Source organism: Magallana gigas, chromosome 5, assembly GCF_963853765.1.
Source record: "Magallana gigas chromosome 5, xbMagGiga1.1, whole genome shotgun sequence".
NCBI classification, from domain to species: domain Eukaryota; kingdom Metazoa; phylum Mollusca; class Bivalvia; order Ostreida; family Ostreidae; genus Magallana; species Magallana gigas.
In genome coordinates, this window is record NC_088857.1 from 26,038,138 (window position 1) to 26,045,006 (window position 6,869).

A 6,869-nucleotide genomic window follows, 5' to 3' on the forward strand; every position below is an offset into this window, starting at 1 on the left:
ATTGTTTTATTTTATTGTTTAAATTTTCTGGGAACATTCCGTCATTAGAACTGAATTAGTTAGACAACCTAACAGGATTTAAATACTAGTGATACCTTGGTCCAACGGACACTTAATCCCTTATGGTTTTTACTCAAACATGGGCCGCCAAAATCAAGCTATCAGTTGGGACAATATACTCAGGACGAGCTTACTTTTAATTTCAGCTTATTTTTTTTAAAGTTTTCTCTTATATAAATATGAAATTGATATATAAAAGTGGGTTTATCTACGTTTCATGGTCCTGGCTCCACTCGAAATCGACAAATTAAACAGTCGCCCCCAAAAAAGCCTCAACTGAGGTCTGCTGGTCACTTTTTGACGCTTAATAACTGTCGAGATCAGGAGAAATGGCATCTTTTCCAACGTCAAACACTGAAGTATCCACAAATATTGTTTTACTGGAATAACTGGTATTATAATATACTGGTCTAACGGTTATGTCAAATATGGAGAGAGAAAAAGTACAGCGCAGACATGAGGGGATAAAATTGCCCTTCCTTGTTGAAAGGGAGACAGAATGTAAATCCATCAAATATAATATCTTGTCTAAATCTAAGTCTAAATCTATAGGAAATTCAAGTTTTCCAAAGCTACGTATAGTTTCCTCGTGAGTCTCTCTTCAAAAGTTTTAACGTAAGAAGATCTCTAGCCTAATGTTTCTGTAACAGACAGCCGTAAATAATGTCTGACCTACACCCACATGCAGGACAGACGTGTCCTGATGGATATACATGTAAATGTATACTACGGCAGTCGTACCTGAGTCCATCGCAGAAAACATTTCGTTCTAATATACTGGAATACAAAATACAAAAAAAAATACACAAAATTGCGTATATACAATTTTCTGGAATCGTGTGGACTGTACCTGAATTCAATTTATGAAATGATTTACGATATGCCCAACCCTGTCCATTGTAGAGGTTATCTGGGTTCAACAATCTGGAAACGATAGCTATATTTTATACATAGTTGAAAACAAAATATTCTTTTATTGAGTGATTTACTTGATTAGAATACAAAAAGAGGGTTACTGAGATTCTTTAACATACCAATGGAGAAATTATTGTTCTGTCAGCTCGTTTTTTCAATAACACTGCATGTACTTATACAGAGCATATTTCTTTTTCCGATCTTAAATGTTTACCCAAAGTTGCTGAATATCATATGTTTTGGAAGGATAAATGAGGGGTAGGGGACCTTCTTCGTGTAATCAATTAAATGTTGCACTGGTATTTGACCTGTATTTTTGGTTAACCCCCACCCCCAACCCCATTCCCGTTCTAAATACGTCAAATTAAATTCACGAGTGTTAGCAAATCATCATACTATCAACAAATTATAAATTCAGTTCCAGAATTTGTGATATAAAAATATTTTTTAAAGTGCGTCAAGAGCGTCGATACTAAGAAATGTTGATGTACCTTCATAACGCACTTTGAAAATTTTTTTTAAAGTGGGTTAACTTGGTCCAAAATTTAACGCACTTTGAAAAAAAAATTTCAAAGTGCGTTGCCACAATGCTATAGCGGTAGGCATGTAACAGTTGATTTGATTTGATCTGAACATTGTGTAGATTACACAAGAGGATTGGAAACAGTTTCTTTCAACTGACAAGTTCCTCTCCTGATGATAAAATTTACAATACAAATTGTCATAGGGATAATCCATGATACCTATAGTTAAAGACTTTATAATAAAAAATCTAAAATATACATTTGCAAAATAATTGTGATTGTATTGTAAATAGTGTTAATATACAGTATAAAAAGGCAATAAAAATAAGAAATATCAATTATTTAATCTTCCAGATTAACTAAGCAAAACATTTTTATTTTGCTTAAAGCTTACTGTCCTTTCTGAAAGTACATGTACATTATTATTATGTAAATGATAAACAACACTCTAAAGTTTATGCGCTTTTTCTACTTACATGTATAAATTTAGTGACAAGTTCGTTGAAAGATTTTAAAATTCTGTCCCAAGAAAAATCTTATAATTCATAATGACCAGAACAAAAAGAAACCCTTGATGATCTCGAAGAATTTTGTTTACATATATAGATACACTTTTTGAACCAATAATATTAATGTTACACCATCTCAGCTGTTAGAAACCTATTCGGAATACTAATATCATACCTGAGCTGGCTAGATGCAGACTAAGTACATCATATTTTTTAAATGTTCAAAATTTGGCAGATGATAGGAATACATCGAAAGAAAATTAGTTGCCCTTTGTTCCATTCATTAACAATGACTTTCATTTTATAAGGTATTAATTAAGAAAAAATGCCGTTTTGATTGCTCATCTTATGTTATATCATTTTACTTTCTTGGACGGAGGTTGAATATAAATTGAATACACTGTTCATTACTTCTGTTAATTCAAACCTCCTTTTTGTTTATTGTTTTAGTCAGACCACTACATATTTATCTACTTTTAGAAAGCATTGTTTTGTAAAGGTAAAACTCGCAAATCTTGATGAATTTAAAGTGTTATGACACATTTTAAAAAGCGAATAGTTTACACATGCTGTAAGTGATATTCATAAAACGAAACACTTATAATAGTCACGAAACATCCTCTTATGTATTTATCACCATTCGTTTTAATTATCTTTATTAACTGGAAATGAAAAGGTGTCTGACACCTTACCCACGCTTGGTTTAAAGACGATTATTAAAAAAGAACAGACTGGTAAAAATGAGACGACATCTGTTCTGAAAGTTTGATCGTGATCAATTTCCGTCATATATTCAATTAAATTGCATACGTATTAAAAATTAATTATGAAGGCGACGGATTTGAACAAGCTTTAATACTTTTTTTGTAGTTTCAACGGCAATGTCAAATATTAATTGAAAGAAACCAACCATTTATATTTAGCAATAATGAAATAATAATGACTTTGATAACGGAAACGAATGATGAAAAAGTCATTATTGAAAGCATATTTGATTGTTTGATTTTATATCACGATCATATTTCAAAGACCAAAGCACAATGACAAAAATTCAAAATGAAATTGTTTTCACAAGTTTTAATACCAATTGACATCGCTCTGTTTTAGTTAATTTTTTTAGATGTTGCTTTAAATAAAGACGCTGTTTTCCACTTCTGTAGCATTATAGTAGCCCAAGATATGTAAAACAAAAAACAAAAAGAAAACAAAACAAAACGATACTTAGTCTAGTAACCTTGCGATAACAATTATTCTCATTCACTGAAAAAGTCAACAGTCGTGTATGTTGCGTCCGGGATGATAACTTCTATATTTTCACAGGTATGCGATTGTGACAAACGTGTGGTTTCAGAAAAAATAAAAATTTAATATACAAAAGAAATTCATTATTTTATTTGGCATATTATGCGTACCTTGTACGTAAAAAGAAAAAGCGTAGAAAAAAATGAATAAATGTAAACTTGTATATTTAATTTATATAGAACATATGTGGCCCTATACACAATTTTCACCTGATTGGAATGTGTATGCAAGGGTCTAATTGTAAAGGATGGCCGGTAACCGTAACCACTAGGATTATCAGAGTTATTTTAAGATCCATAATTATAGTCGAGTCGCCGGGATTACTCATTAAATCTCCTATGAGCATGGATCTCTTTTTGTCACTTAAAGGGGCATGGTCACGATTTGGGTCAATTTCTATTTTTATGTTTTTATTATTTACAATGCTTTATGAAAGCATTTCTAATGATCAAATAAAATTTGAGATTCATTCGTAGAGTCATAAGCAAGATACTCACAATTCTTTGTCATGTAAACAAGGCTCGTGCCCTGTTTTTGTTTACATAGGTTCAATATACCTATAAAAAATATTTTTGTCCAACTCTTCATTTATTTTAAGCATATATAAACAGTTTCTAACGTTTAACACATTCGTTTTAGGTTTAAAACTGAAATTTTTACTTCAACGTTCAAAATGTTAACAAAACTTTGTTTACATAGCGAAGAATTTCAAGCTCTGTAACTCGCTTATAACTCAACAAATGACACTCAAATTTTGGTTCCCTATTAAAAATGCCTTTCTGAAGCATTGTAAATATTAATATTGGAAAATGATTTTTGTCCAAAATCGTGACCATGCCCCTTTAAATGTTATTTATACTATAGCAATGTTTCGTCCTCAGTATGCTGCATCATTTTATTTTATTGATCAATCAATATAAGCGCTATGGTGAGCAAAAATTGAAGAAGAAAAATATGCAAACTTGTCAAATAACATCCTAACTAAATTACATTTTCTGGAATGGCTTTTCATGATACGAACACAATATATTATTGGTAATTTAATTGTATATATGTCGGATGAAATCTGACCTTTTATACATTGCTTCTTTTATTCTATTTTGGTTTATGTAGACATTTTGATGGCACAAGCAAGCATAACTATGTAAGTGTAACGATCAAGAAAAAAAAATGAAGAATTCCTTGATAAAAATAATTGGGTAATATATGTGATATGTTCCTTAAAAAAATATGAATTGGGACAAAAATATTTATGTTTATTTAAACATTGCTAAACAGTGGTGCTAACAACACATTTAAAACCATTATAACATATTTTCTTTATGAAGTTGAAAATAGAACATGATTTTCACTATAGGTACTAGTATCACATACATACAATTTTAAATGGTAACATTAAAAAAAGAACAATAAAACAAAACATTGATTTTATTTAATTAGGTTTAATAGTTCAAGTAAAGACGTTTTCTTTATATACTTGAAAATAAAACGTGATTTTGATTATTGAAGTTATCACACACAAACAATTTTGATTAGTTATATCAAGACGGGACAATAGTTACAGAATACTGGTTTGATTTTATTCTGGACTTTAAGTTCAAGTAAAGACATTTGTGTAAAATAGAAGAAAACTGTTGTTCCTGCCAATGCTTTGCTGGATGTTGTCCATTGTTATTTACGTGAAAGACTTTCTGTTAAAGTAGGATCCGAGATCTATTTTTATTGTGGTATTACATAATATTCAACATGCCAACAGAACTTTAATTATAACAAATTCATCTGTGCCATCCTTTCAAAGAAGCTGTTTATTTATACCATAGCAATGTTTCGTCCTCAGTATGCTGCATCATATTATTTTATTGATCAATCAATATAAGCGCTATGGTGAGCAAAAATTGAAGAAGAAAAATATGCAAACTTGTCAAATAACATCCTAACTAAATTACATTTTCTGGAATGGCTTTTCATGATACGAACACAATATATTATTGGTAATTTAATTGTATATATGTCGGATGAAATCTGACCTTTTATACATTGCTTCTTTTATTCTATTTTGGTTTATGTAGACATTTTTATGCACAAGCAAGCATAACTATGTAAGTGTAACGATCAAGAAAAAAAAAATGAAGAATTCCTTGATAAAAATAATTGGGTAATATATGTGATATGTTCCTTACAAAAATATGAATTGGGACAAAAATATTTATGTTTATTTAAACATTGCTAAACAGTGGTGCTAACAACACATTTAAAACCATTATAACATATTTTCTTTATGAAGTTGAAAATAGAACATGATTTTCACTATAGGTACTAGTATCACATACATACAATTTTAAATGGTAACATTAAAAAAAGAACAATAAAACAAAACATTGATTTTATTTAATTAGGTTTAATAGTTCAAGTAAATAAAACGTGATTTTGATTATTGAAGTTATCACACACAAACAATTTTGATTAGTTATATCAAGACGGGACAATAGCTACAGAATACTGGTTTGATTTATTCTGGACTTCAAGTTCAAGTAAAGACATTTGTGTAAAATAGAAGAAAACTGTTGTTCCAGCCAATGCTTTGCTGGATGTTGTCCATTGTTATTTACGTGAAAGACTTTCTGTTAAAGTAGGATCGAGATCTATTTTTATTGTGGTATTACATAATATTCAACATGCCCACAGAACTTTAATTATAACAAATTCATCTGTGCCATCCTTTCAAAGAAGATGTTTAATTGCCTTCGTAGTAATTAAAGTACATGAATTTCTTTAGCTTGGAAAATTCATTAATTTAATTTCGTATTTTTATCAGACTGGCCACCATATACATGAAAAAAATATTCATAGTTGAAAAAAACAAAAATGAAATAAAAATCTAAATTCATACATACATTCATGTTTAAGTAGACCTGCCACGATCAACGTTCGTGATAAAACTTATGTCAGTATGATGTATTCAGATGTCTTTCCTCGTCACATTAACTCATATTGAGAATTAAAGCTCTTTTTAAATTTAAAAAATTGGTTAAAGAGCCCTTAATCGTGCTTTTCAGTATCAAGATTTCAAAAGCATACCTATGCGTTTTATAAACCAAAATGGTGTCTCGTCGTCATAACTCTGCACAACATGTCTGCAACAGAAGCAAGAAGTAGGCAAAGGTTAAACAACACATCGTTAACAATGAATGCATATTGTAGAAAAAAATCAACAATAAAGATCATAACAACATCTCATAATAATGATAATTAGGATATAAGATCAGTTAGAAAATGTAAGAGTTACAATGAGTTACATTAATACAAAAGAATGATCGTCTCCTTTCTAACGGTTTCGTTAGTACGTGTATCAACGCAGAGAAATAAATTCCAACTTGCAATGAGAAATTTATGTCACTATACATTTAGGGTTGCACTCTTTCGAGACCAGTTCAAATCTCCCTTCTGAGTAAATGAGATTCATTAACGATACTAATTGACAAGCTCTGATGAAGTCAAATGCACATATATCTTGTTATTCTTGAAACAACCTGTAGCTTCCTTTTTGTGGCACTTAGGT